The sequence below is a fragment of the Notolabrus celidotus genome, chromosome 11 (genome assembly GCF_009762535.1).
Source record: "Notolabrus celidotus isolate fNotCel1 chromosome 11, fNotCel1.pri, whole genome shotgun sequence".
NCBI classification, from domain to species: Eukaryota; Metazoa; Chordata; class Actinopteri; order Labriformes; family Labridae; genus Notolabrus; species Notolabrus celidotus.
In genome coordinates this window covers 5,058,356-5,071,969 of record NC_048282.1, presented here as the reverse complement: position 1 = coordinate 5,071,969, position 13,614 = coordinate 5,058,356, and the positions used below count along the sequence as shown (strand labels likewise).

Here is a 13,614-nt window from a genome sequence, read left to right as displayed (position 1 = left end):
AACTTCATAGGACACATGGACGGCTGTTCAGCAGTGAGTCTGGTTCTTTACAGGGTAGCTACTTATTGAAAGGAAGTTTCTCTTTGCCAATGTTGCCAAGTGCTTGATCATGATGGATTAACGCTGCCGCTTTTCAAATAACAAAAAGAGTTAAACATCTTCCTGCTCTTTTTGTAAAGTGTTCCAAGAGCTTTTGTTCTGTTTTATGTAAATATTGTGCAAAATCATGAATGATTGATGGACTTGGGTGTGACTGTAAACATCAGTACTATTGGGATTATTGGTTAACTCATTTTTAAGTTATAATGCTAAGTTAGAGTGCACGTTGCAGGTTTGAGACCCCAGTGAATTGATGTTTTGAAATTTTTAATCATTGAAATTTATTAAGTAATACTCGTAATACTAGTTTAGCAAGTTTCATTTTGAAACTGACCACTTTTCCCTTTACACACTCATGTCTGGTAAAACACTTAAAAGCAATCATTAGCTTTCTCTGCAGCTATTTTCAGACAAAGTTATGTATTAAAGTTGTAAAAATTTAACCCGCATGTTGAACTTTAACCTCAAGTGTAGTTGCGCTCTTGCACGCAGAATTGGCGTGAGGTTAGGGTTAGGATGCTGCCTCTATCAGCAGCAGACCACCTACATCTGTTCCCAGTGTTTAGACTCAAAGAAAATTAGTTTGTTGCACTTCTCTATTGATTCTATTTAAAAAAAACACAGAATTTATCCAGGGGTGGCTATCAGTAGCTACAGCATTGTAAAACCAGACCTGGCAATGGAGCTAATACAATATCTAGTTGCACTAATGTTTTCAGCTGATATGGGCTAATACTAGAGAATCTGCAAATGGTGTCATCACTCTGACTCCGTACTGTCTGCAGGATGTGTAGCAGAGCATTACAGCTGAACCAACAGCGGTTTGCACTGATTGTTTGACATGAAGATAATATAAAATACTATGAAGTTACTGTTGAAGAAGAATGCCCTGTGAGTACCATTGCATTTTGCAAAAATTGGTATAGGGTTCAGGCTGCACGGTGGTGTAGTATGTGTATGTATGTGTAATCCTTTTCTTACACATGCATTACTTTTTTTGTCCATGATGATGTGATCTGCTTTAATCCAGCATCAACAATTCATAGGAGATAAACCTAGAAATAATCTTTGCTATTACAAGCTTTAAGTGATTCGTCATAGAAATTAATCTTTAACTAACCTGGAGACACGCCCTGGACACCTCCATAAAGCTCACGTGAGGGCATGATCAGACAATAGCCAGTGACGAGCCTCTGAGGTGATTCGATTTAAAGCACAAACACACACACACACACACGCACACACACACACACACACACACACACACACACACACACACACACACACACACACACACACACACACACACACACACACACACAGCAGCCATGCAATCCCCAACCTCGTGTTTGGACTAGAAAGTCAGAATATGAGCAGGTAAGACAATGAACTCTGAGTGGGCAACTTTCAGTTTGTGTTTCAGCAATGCAGGAGTCAAGGCTGGCAGGATAGAACACAAGAGGCCACAAATCAGGCATGCAAACTATGAGAATATGACAGTAATGGAGTCTTTCTGACAGTAACTCAACTTACAACCTGCTTTCACACCTCTAAGAATGCACTGACTGACACAAATTCAATCCTTTCCTCTCTCATTTTCTATATTATTGAATTATGTTACGCCACGCTACACAGTACTCCTGTGGAGAAGTTCAGTTAAAGTTCAGAAAATGAGAGTATAGCTATCGCACTGAAACTCCTTATATATAATCTGTATTAAACTGGAATGTTTATTATCCAGTAAGGAAGGAAATTACAGTTTCACACATTGTGCCATTCACAAAACATCTCTTACTAGCTTTTGAGAAACGAACTGGAAGTCATAATCATGCAGCAGAGATATAAACACAGAAGCCACCCTTACAAAATAACACAGGATCACAGGCTTATTTTAGCATGTACAAACTCTCTCCTGTTTTCCTGCACAAGTTAAAAAGCTCAGAAGTCTCCTAACTCTGGGTAAAAGTAATGTTAACACTTATGAAACTCCTGGGTTGTATTACCATTTCTATAAACCAGACTCTCAATGTTTGCCACATCTAGTCTTACTGCTTCAGTTCAAATGACTGCAGGCTTTAAGAACAGACAATACTTCACCGATAATTAACTATTGGCCCTTTTTAAACCTGCACCGACAAATGAACTGTGGTAGGTCTCTGCCTGAGGCTCTGTGGAGGTGTCTGTGAGTGTAACCACTATTCAGGTTCATGTAGGTACAGCAGTGAAAAGTTCAAAAAGAATAGCTGAAGGTAAAATTCAGGGATGAAAAGGTATGTGAGTAATATATACACTCTCAGACACACACGTGCCCGAGCGGTCTCATAGCTCTGAAACAACACCGCCGATCACTACGGGCATAACATCAAACGGATGAAGAAACTTCTCGAGGAAATCATCACGACGCTGCAGAGTGAAAGTAAACAAACCGCTAAACTGCAGCCAGCAGATATGATGATAACTTTAAAGTTAATTAAAACAATGTCAATATAAGTTAATGGTTTTAGGGAGGGGTTGCTGAATGTTGGAACCCCTGGTTACATTCCTGCAAGAAGTCAGGATGAGCCAGCATGACAACACAGCAGGGAATATTCAAAATAAAATGTTTCAGTGCCAGGGGCGGACCCATAGACTGTATGAAATATGGACGTAGTATCCGTGACATCACCCATCTGTTTCTGAAGTTTTGAGGCCAATCGTCGGCGGCAGCCATATTGGAAATGTTGAACTCAACATAAATGGAGCGACGCCTGCGAGCTAGTTCAGGCAGACAACTCGAGCTGCAATGCCATACACGTCACATGTCCCACTCTCTTATCCATCATCCAATCCTGCCCTCTGCCTCTCAAATTGGCGGTCTATTTAAACTGGGAAAAAATCTCCCATCTCTCCCTCTGCCTGTCAACGACTCTGCTGCTGCATGCCATTGCTGATATTTTCTTCTTCCCCGCCGCCTCCCCAGCTTCCACCTGCAGGCTCCGGGGGTGTTCAGTATGTTTTGCTCATCACTCCTCAAAGTCTGCATGTAAACTTATCTGCAGGGAGTGATGAGGCCGGAGCCTGGGCGCCAAACATGAATATGTATTTGCTGCTACAATAAACAATTCAAACGTGAGTTGTCTGACTGAACTGCTGTTGAGCTAGTGTGACGTAAAGAGGCGGGCTTTGAGCCTCCTAGCCAACAGCTACAGTGTTCCCGCCTGTCAATCAAGTCATCTGTGCATCTCATAATGGAAATCTCGCAATCTTAATATCTTCTACATTGCAGCGTTCTGAAAAAATTCACCCCCCGTACAGTGTGTGTCGATAGAGAAATGAGCTATCCAGACTACACTTGTTTTTTTGAACCAGGCTGTAAACATGTTTATTTCTGCTGTAAAGATCGTCTTCTTTGAATTTGTTTGTATGTGGTTTCCTGTACTTCTGGAGCCAGCCTCAAGTGGACACTCAATTAACTGCAGTTTTTAACACTGTATGTAGCCTGTGTCAGGTTAAAATGACATATAACCACTCATCCAAACTAATACATAACCAACGCAGGTATGAGGGCTACAGCCTCCATACATGGGGTGTGCCCAGACTGCTAGGCCAACGGTGCCCCAAAGATTGCATATTTTACTCATTATTGTAAAAGAAGTAGCCAAATTTGAAATACAACCTTGCAAATAAAACATTAAATTTGTTTTCTGCCTTTCTTCGTTGCCAGATGACTCCTAAGGTTGGGGTTAGGGTTAGGACAGCACAGGAAACACAGCCACATGTGCATGTAGGTAGGCTAATTTCCAGATATATGAAGTATGAAGCAACATTTAATCACTTGGAGGGACCGTTGAGGTTGCTAATCTTTGGCACCTATATTTTAGAGGTCTCGGGCTGAAAAGTTTGGGAACCCCTGCTTTACAGTACAGTTCCTGCATTTTTCCTGCAGTGACCGTGGTTTGTTGCATGCATGTGGTTCAGTGTCAGAGGCGATTGTCTGTTTTTGAAAAGTTGGCAATTTGATCCCTGCTCCTATAGTCCACATGTTGAAGTGTCCATAGACAAGATACACAAGATACTAAACCTCAAACTGCTCCCCTGTGGCATAGCCGGCAGCAGTTTGTGGAAGTGCATGAATGGGATCTGTTCAAATTGATGGGCACTTTACAAAGCATCCTCTGGCATCAATGACTAAACGTGTGTGAATGCAACATGTAGCATAGTGTCGCTTTATCAGTACTATTTACACACACACACCTCACACTGAGATGGCTCTGAAACGGTTTACATGAGTTTCCTTCTCTTTGATCTGTATTGTAATCTAACTGGCCAAACAGGAAGCCCTCAGGCATGATTTAGCTACATTAGCATGTTCCTGGCAGCTGGTTTGATATCAGTGCTTTTATTTTATAAGCACTGTCAAACAAAGGTTTGAAGTTCCCTCAGATCTCAAGCCGTGTTCTGTTGTTTTGAACAACTTGAATTTGAACTTACTGTGTATGACACAAATAACCAACCGATCTAAAAACAGAGGAGCAATCAATGCTTGAAGACACTTCCTGCTTATATAAAAGAAATAAGGAAATCACATTTCCTGTTTTAGATTAAACAACTCATGATGTAATGTTCCCGGTATAAATTCCCTCCTGTGTGTGAGTGCATGTGTGTTTGGTGTGTACGTGCAAACAAGAGAGGGAAAACAACGCTCCTGTTACAGCAGAGATTTCTGAAGGTAATTAGCTCATTAGCTCACCAAAGCAGATTAGAGACAGTTAAAAAACAAAACTACAAATTAAAAGATTAATTTATTTTGTCAACAAACGTGAGTCATTGCTTTTTTCGGGAAGCCTGGGAGGCTTTGCAACAGAATTTGATCACCATGTTTGTTTTTAGCTAATGTCACATGAATGGTTTACAGTCACATGGATTTAAAATATCTGGTTCACTGAGGAAGACAGAAAGACAGACACTGCTTTAACTCCTACCACACACTGTGTAGAGGACATGGATAGAGCCGCCTTGTGTTTTGCATTTTGGCCATTGGCATGTTTTTACTTTAGAGCAAGAGGTAAATGGTAAATGGACTTGTACTTATATAGCGCTTTTCTAGTCTGTTTGACCACTCAAAGCGCTTTTACACTACTTGTCACATTCACCCATTCATACCCATTCAGTCACTGATGGTAGAGACTGCAATGTAGTGAGGGACCATCAGTGTTAGATAATCTCATTCATTCACATTCACACACCTCTGAACAACAGAGGGAGCAATTTGGGGTTCAGTGTCTTGTTCAAGGACACTTCAGCATGTGACTGGGATGGAACCGCCAACCTTCTGATTGATAGGCGACCGACTCTACCCACTGAGCCACAGCAGCCCCATAGGTGACCATTCTTAGACGAGGCCGGAGGGAGTGAGAGGTTAGCAAGTACTGAGTTATCAGCTAACAATATCGCTAACTTAGTTACTAAAGTGCATGTCATGAGTCGATGTTTAGTTCAGTTCTTCCATGTGTTTCATGCCTTGGTTTCTCCTGTGTTTATTCTGTGTTAGTTATTCTTTGTGTTCCTGGTGTATTTAGTGATCCATGTCTCTTGTTGAACTTTCTTGCGTTTCATAGTCTAGTCTTGTGTTCTCTGTTTTGTGTCCAGTTTAGTTTTATGTCATGTCCTTTGTGATTCCCCTCATTAGTCTCACCTGTGTCCTGTGTTCACACCTGGGTTAATCACTCTGTGTATTTAGTTCCTCTGCTTCCCCTGTTCCTGGTTGGATCATTGTACGTCTTTCTTGTGTTTCCTTATCTCAGTGTTTCCAGTGTTTTCTTCTGAATTCAGTTTATTGGACATTTTAGTACGTTTGTTTGTACCTTGTTGTTCTTTTATTATTAAATCTTTGTTGTCTGCACATGGGTCCTCCACCTCAGGTTTTCCCCGTCGTGACAGTGCACCTGTGACTCACAGTAGTATTAATTGGGACACTTGTATTTTGGCTACCTACAAGAAAATACTTGCAACAGAACGAAGTCACTGATAACAACCATAGACTGTAAAAAATATGGACGTAGTATCCGTGACGTCACCCATCTGTTTCTGAAGAGCTGTTTTGAGACCAATCGGCTGCGGCAGCCATATTGCTTCTGTCGAGCCAGTGTGACGTAAAGAGGCGGGCTTTGAGCCTCCTAGCCAACAGCTGCAGTGTTCCTACAGGCAGCTGTGCCTCTCATTGGAAGACTGGTAATCTCAATATCTTTGAAATTGCCGAATTAGAAAAAAATTCACCACCCTCACAGTGAGAGGACGTCGAGAAATGAGCTATTCAGACTACACTCATCTTTTGTACCAGGCTGTAAACATGTTTATTAATGCTGCAAAGATCGTCTTTTCCCCATTCATGTGTATGTGACTTCCGGTACTTCCGGAGCCAGCCTGAAGCGGATCCACGATGAACTGCAGCTTCTAACACTTCCGCATTGACTCATATTTTTAGACCGGAGGTTGCCGCTTGATAACAACATACATTAAACTCATCAGAGTTTCACCAGGACCAACAAAAGGTATTTTTACGTTTGCTAAGGTAGTGATATTTTACTTTCTTACTTTTTAATTTTACTTTTCATTAGAAAAATGTTTACAAGTCAAGCAGGAAGTAGAATTATTAACTCTTCTACTTCTACACAATCAGACTTTTATTTTGAAGGCAGTGGTGTCGCTCCTGCTGGCTATGAGAAGAAGAATGCAGAGAATTCAGCATCGCCCTCACCTCTCAGACTCTGCAGCTATCTCTATGCCTTTTTCTATTTTTTGATGAATAATTTATAAGCAGAATTGATCTTCTTATAATGATACAATCTAACATCTAAGTGAAATAACCCCAAATATAGCATTAAAACAGGAAAAATAAATGTAAATAGAGACGGACAGGAAAAAGAGATGTAGCTATCATCAGTCACTCTTGTCATCAGGCTGCAGACAGGGGGCTGATTTACATCAGGGAGAATGATTATGAGTCTGAGCCTGCAGAGGCCCTGACAGAGGCTCACATATCAAAGACACACTGATAGAGCACAAGGTGGCCGACAGCAGCGACATGTCTCCAGAGAGGCCTCCTGATCTGTAGATTATAAGGGGATAGAGGCACACAAGCCACAACAACTCTGCAAGAACATCCTCTCTCAAAGAAACATACTCCTACCTGACCTCTACGTCTGTCAGCCTACTCCACCTTCACCAGAGGGATTACAGATTAATCAAATCCTTAAAAACACATGTAGAGTGTCTCAAAACTGCCATAACATGTGTGAACATCAGAACCTTTATAATGCCAAGAGTTCAACATTTACACCTATTTTATGCACTGGCAGCAAACCTAAATGTCCCAGCACTTCTCACCAACATTTGCTGTATGAAAGTTGTATCATGACACTTCTGCCTCCCATGGCTGAGTGTTAGCTTCTCTGCTTAATATTTTCTTTTATTCAAAGACATGTCATGAGGTACACTACCAGTCAAAAGTTTGGACACACCTTCTCATTCAATTGGTTTCATTTATTTAAATTATCTTCAGGATTGTAGATTAATACTGAATACATCAAAACTATGAAATAATCTGGTTTTGCCATAATCTGGATTACAACAGTAGTCAAATAGAGCTATCCACTGTACTAACCCTACCTCTGAACAACACAACTGATGGTCTGAAACACATTAAGAAGGCAAGTCATTCTACAAATGAACTCTTGACAAGGCTCATGTTAATTAGAAACCATTCCAGGAGACCACTTCATGAAGCAGACTGAGAGAATACCAAGAGTGTGCAAAGCTGTCATGAAGGAAAAAAGGGGGCTACTTTACAGAATCTAAAATATAAAACATATTCTGCTTTGTTTAACACTTTTTGGTTCATTCAATAATTCCATATATGTTCTTTCATAGTTTTGATGTCTTCAGTATTAATCTACAGTGTTTACAATAATTAGCTTAAATAAAAACCCTTGAGTGAGAAGGTGTTTCCAAACTTTGGACTGGTAGTCTAAATGTCAAAGAAAATAGAAAAGGAGTCATGTATTGGTGTCAGCAGCAACCCTGGACCTGGAAATTTGAACCTTGAAAAAATGAGTCAGGGTGCAGGAGACAAACCAGACAGTGAAAAGAGGAGGAGAACAGCACCAAATGATACAAGAGTTGTGTCTGAATGAAGTCTGTTTCAAGGATAGAGTCAGACTCAAGACCATCATTTTGTAAAACAGTAAGCCCCACACATCGTGCCCAGCTGAAAAACTAAGGGTGAGTTTGTCCTTCTCTATTATTGTTATTGAATAAGTTGATATCAGAGATCCACCCCGTCTTGGTTTTGAGTAGTCAGGGAGGGTGTGGTGACATTGAGGAGCGTGGCAGTGTTTCAAAACATTACGATTTCAATGACAGCACGGTGTGCACAGAAAAACTAAAACCTGATAGCTCCAGAAAACAGCTGACAGTGAGGAACACTTCTGCACTTTGATGCTGAACAGCTAGATAAAATGCATCTGTGCACATAGTATACAGTTTATTTACCTCCATGAAACAAACAGAACCCCTACTGTAACATATTCTCTGTGCACACTGTGCCATCATAACCGATTTATCAAGCAGTCATTTGTATACGCACTGAAAAGCAGTCAGCAACAAGTGTCCCTCTTTGTCCACACAGCCACTTGGGGTCTGAGCGCCCCGTGGATCCTCTTAACCCTTCAGGTTAGAGTTGATCTCAATAGGAGGGTGAGAGGCCAGGTTCTTGAGCTGATTAAAGTTAGACTAAGCCTTCAAGGGCCATGGGAACATGTACCTCCAAACACCCACATGTCTAAATACCCTGACAAGCCGGTGAAAGAAATGAATACTAATTAGTCTGCCTCGAAGCCATTCCTTTTTCTTTTTTTTTAATCGAAGAGCCATGTCAGAAAATAAACAATGCTGGCCCCTCACCTTAAGAGCACCATGTAGGAGAGGTGGCCTTGATATCTACATGTATCAGGTAAGTTCAAGGGACATGTGTTAAAGAAACAACACACCTGAGTTAATGGTTCTTACCTTTCAAGCAAAAAATTTCATTCACTCATTTTCAGATTGTGAATCTGAGCCATGCTCTCCATTAATGTGCTGCTGGTTAATCTGGTAGGAATGTGTGCTACAGTGTCAGGATCTCTGCTCCCAGGCATAAGTGACCCACTGGAGTCTGTGAGAGCACAGGTCCACACACACAGCTGGCCTACACATTGTAAGACATTACACTCAAGTTTCTCCCTCACACATCCAGACAACTTTCTAACTCTTCTCTTTGATTTATCCAAAAGATTACCTCATGTTTCTTAACCCATGCAGGAGGCTATAATTAGCTGCCAGTGTATTTGATTTGCACTTGGGTAAGCTCCATACACATGACATCACAGAATCCCGCTGAACACACACCTTAGCTGTGGTTCCAGGTGTGCTTCTGGAAACTTTTTCCACATTTAGAAGATGGAAGAAAAGAAACTTCTTAAGAGTAGACCGCTTTTGAGGTGCACTCGCCATGTTGCAAGTACACGACCAATCAAAAGTTTGGAAAAACCTTCTCATTCAAGGGTTTGTATTTATTTTATTTATTTGAAACACTGTAGATTAATACTGAAGACACCAAAACTATGAAAGAACATATATGGAATTATTGAATGAACAAAAAAGTGTTAAACAAAGCAGAATATGTTTTATATTTTAGAATCTGTAAAGTAGCCCCCTTTTTCCTTCATGACAGCTTTGCACACTCTTGGTATTCTCTCAGTCTGCTTCATGAAGTGGTCTCCTGGAATGGTTTTTAATGAACATGAGCCTTGTCAAGAGTTCATTTGTAGAATGACTTGCCTTCTTAATGTGTTTGAGACCATCAGTTGTGTTGTTCAGAGGTAGGGTTAGTACACAATGGATAGCCCTATTTGACTACTGTTGTAATCCAGATTATGTTAAAACCAGATTATTTCATAGTTTTGATGTCTTCAGTATTAATCCACAATGTTGAATATAATTAAAATAAATAAAAACCATTGAATGAGAAGGTGTGTCCAAACTTTTGACTGCTAGTGTATAACCTACTGCTGTGCCAGAATATACCAAAACTATGGCAGGTTAGGATTAGTCATTTCAAACAACAGCAAGTCAAATTTAAGGACTAGTGATTTCCATTGATAGTTTCACATTCTAAGTTGTTGGCTATCTATCCTTTACAGAAACTCTTCATAGGGAGAAAACCAGTGTGCACTAAATTCAGATGTTAATCGTTATAAATGTGGTCGCTACGGTAAATACAGTCAAGAAGTTAAATCATGCGAGCATCATAAAATGAAGTGCGCAAATGAAGTCCCATTACAAGTGTGCAGTAACCTAGTAAAGCATTACAGTGTTTCCATGGGGAAATTAGGCGCTTTGTCCAGTCAGCAGCATGAACTCGCTGCCCCTTTAGGGTTATTACGGTAATTAAAGTGGGACAGTACGGATTTGTGTTATTCGAGTTCACCGGAGCGCGTGAGAGTCATGTTAGTAAAGACGGAATTAAAGATGGAGCACTCACCTGCTCGGTAGTTTCCTGCGACTCCTCTATCCACTCTCTCTCTCACACACTCACACACACTCACACACTCAGTCAAACTTTCTCTCTCACACACGCTCCCGCACACGCAGAGGTCCCGCAGCAGTCCCGCACCGCCTGCGTGAGCTCGGTCTCCGGTCTGTACAGTAGATACAGCACTGAGCCGGACTGGAGGAGGTGGGGCCACAAGTGTCACCGGCCGCTCACTCTGCTGTCCCGGGAGAAGTGCGTCAGGTACAGTGGTGGTTCCCCTCCACAGTGTTGGACCCCACCCAGTGCTGTCAGGCCAAGCCCACTGTGCGAGGTGAGGATTACTCAGAGGAGACACAGAGCTGAACAGTGTTGAATGAACTGGTTTCTGTTTTAGATGAAGATTTAGTGATTGGTAATTAACTTAAACTTTCTAGAAATTAAATCATATTTATATTATTCCAGACAGGAGAAAAAAACAACAACAACAAGATACTGCATTAAACTTATATTTAAATGGTGGCCAGCATTAAACTTTTTTTTTTTTTTTTCATTGCACATGTAAAAGAACAAAACAGAACATTACTGCTCAATAAAAAGAGCCAAGATATAACAGGTACATGCAATAATAAAACAAACCACTACCTTTAGTGACTTGTGATGTGCAGGAGGAGCCAAAAAATACCCCCAACAGGCTTGTCGAGTGCCTCTCCAATAATTACACTCAACACAAAGACACAGCATTAATGTAGAAAAGAATATCTAGATACAAACAAAACATAAGGGTCAATTTGACTGATTCATATAAAAAAAAACATGGTAAAGGAAAGAAAAGAAGAACATATGTTAGGAGGGTAGGGAGAGTATGTGTTTGTAAATGTGGATTAAACTCAGGATTGTAATCAGCATCATGTTGCTAAACTCACCGAATAGAAAGTGTCTGGTTTGTTTTCTGAATGAGTTGAATTTTGTGTTTCTTGTAATATGACTGGGAAAACTGTTCCAAAAGTGAGCTCCTCTGTATCTGATGGAAAACTGAAGAAGTGTTGTCCTGGTTGTCCACTGAGTTTTCCACTATTGTTAATCTTGCAGCAGGAAACGGGGTTCAACACTGACTTAAGTTTCAATATGAAAACTAAACACATGCTTTTGGACTGTGACACTGGCATGTCCAGAGCACGGGTGCTGACCTTCAAATCCTACATCCCACCATCACAGTTTACTCTACAGGTGTACAAAAAAGTTTTGTGTTTCTTGTCTTGAATTATAGAAAATTGTACAAACAGCTTAGATCTTACTCATAGCATGATTAAGTTCACTTGTAGACATTAAATAGCTCAATGAAGATTATTTTAAAAGCTGCTCAAACTACAACTCACATAAAGGTGAGAGAGCGTTTGCTGTTCAGGCTCCTCCACTGTGGAACAACCTGCCTGAAGATCTCAGGTGAGCTATCTTCTCTTAAATCACGTCTGAAAACACACTTTTATTACTTTTAAAGGCCTTCTTGTAATATTATGCTTTATCCATGATGCTATATTCATTTTTAATATATTTTTATTTATGGTTTTCTTTTATTTTCTCCTTGTTTTTATTTGTCTAACTGTTGTCAATTGTTTTATTGTTTCAATATTTTTTTGTAGTTTATTTTTTACTCTTTTAATCACCTTTCCTTTAAGTTGTTATTAAATCTGTTATGTCTTGCTAGTTCAATATGTCTCCCTGTCTTGCTTTGTTCATCATTGTTAGGTTTTTATGATGTAAAGCTCTTCGTAAGATTATTATTTTTATTATTACTGCTATTATTACTAATATTATCATTATAACTATCATTATTAATATTATTTCTATTCTTCTTCTTCTTCTTCTTCTTCTTCTTTTTCTTCTTCTTCTTCTTCTTCTTCTTCTTCTTCTTCTTCTTCTTCTTCTTCTTCTTCTTCTTCTTCTTCTTCTTCTTCTTCTTCTTCTTCTTCTTCTTCTTCTTCTTATTATTATTATTATTATCACTGTATCTTTTGCACAGAGAAAAAAACACGCCAAGGGTCCAACTACAACTTTGGATTGTAACTTGCAGGGCATATCAGGTCAGGGACGCCACTTTGGTAGCTGTTTAAGCGTGTGCCCCATGTACAGGAGTTTCAGTCCCCATGGTCGCCGTTTCAACTCTCGACCCTGACCTTTCACTGCATAGAATTCTGCACATTTTTCTTGGTGTAATTAAGTACCAGTCCCTTGTTTTAGTCAATCTGCACATCTCAGTATTTTTTACCCATTCTGATTTAATTCCCACATGGAAATGGGTAAATAAAACACAATGCATAGGTATAAAATTAAGCAAATAGGAAAACCATTTCAGTCTCATGAAGGGAAGATAGAGGGATGGCTCATCAATGACAGGATTTGTACCGAGGAATAATCAAGAGATGATGACAATCTCCATCGACAAGCTCATTATGTGGTGCCAGCCAAGTCAACTGATACATATCAAACATCCCGACCAGCAGCCGCCTGATCCCACAACAGTGTCCTCTGCAAAGCGTGGATGCATGTATGAGTCTGATGGTGATCTTTAGCCAAGTGAAGAGTATAGTAGGCCTATGCTTCATATGAATAATTGACTGGAGGTGGAAAACATTTGGGAAAAGAGATTCCTAAAATAGTGATGTGTTTACACTGCTGACTGGTCGAGCTGAAGTGAATAAAGCTGAGCGAGCGGGAGAAAAAGAGAGGCATACTAAAAGTAGGTGTGAAGCACATGTAAGGATTCAGCTCAGGTAATGCAAGGTGAAGCCCAGGAATGACTGGAATCCATAATTATCAACACTTATGTGTGGCAGCATTATCCTGTAATACAAACACACACAGAAAACAGCATGTTCACATATGCTGCAGGTTGTAATTGGGTGTAGGCTTATTATACAGTAGGATATATGCAGCGAGGGCAGTGAATCAGAGAGAGACGGAAAAAC

The 13,614-nt window shown here is 40.2% G+C and overlaps 1 protein-coding gene across 1 annotated transcript in view; it reads right to left on the bottom strand.

The window, feature by feature from the left end:
* lamb2l (laminin, beta 2-like) overlaps positions 1-10,903 on the bottom strand; it is a 77,282-nt gene extending 66,379 nt beyond the window's left edge. Inside the window, exon 1 of the mRNA XM_034696743.1 lies at positions 10,658-10,903. The gene's annotated coding sequence lies outside the window, so the exon portion shown is untranslated. The remainder of the gene's footprint in view (positions 1-10,657) is intronic.
* Positions 10,904-13,614: the final 2,711 nt, after the last annotated feature.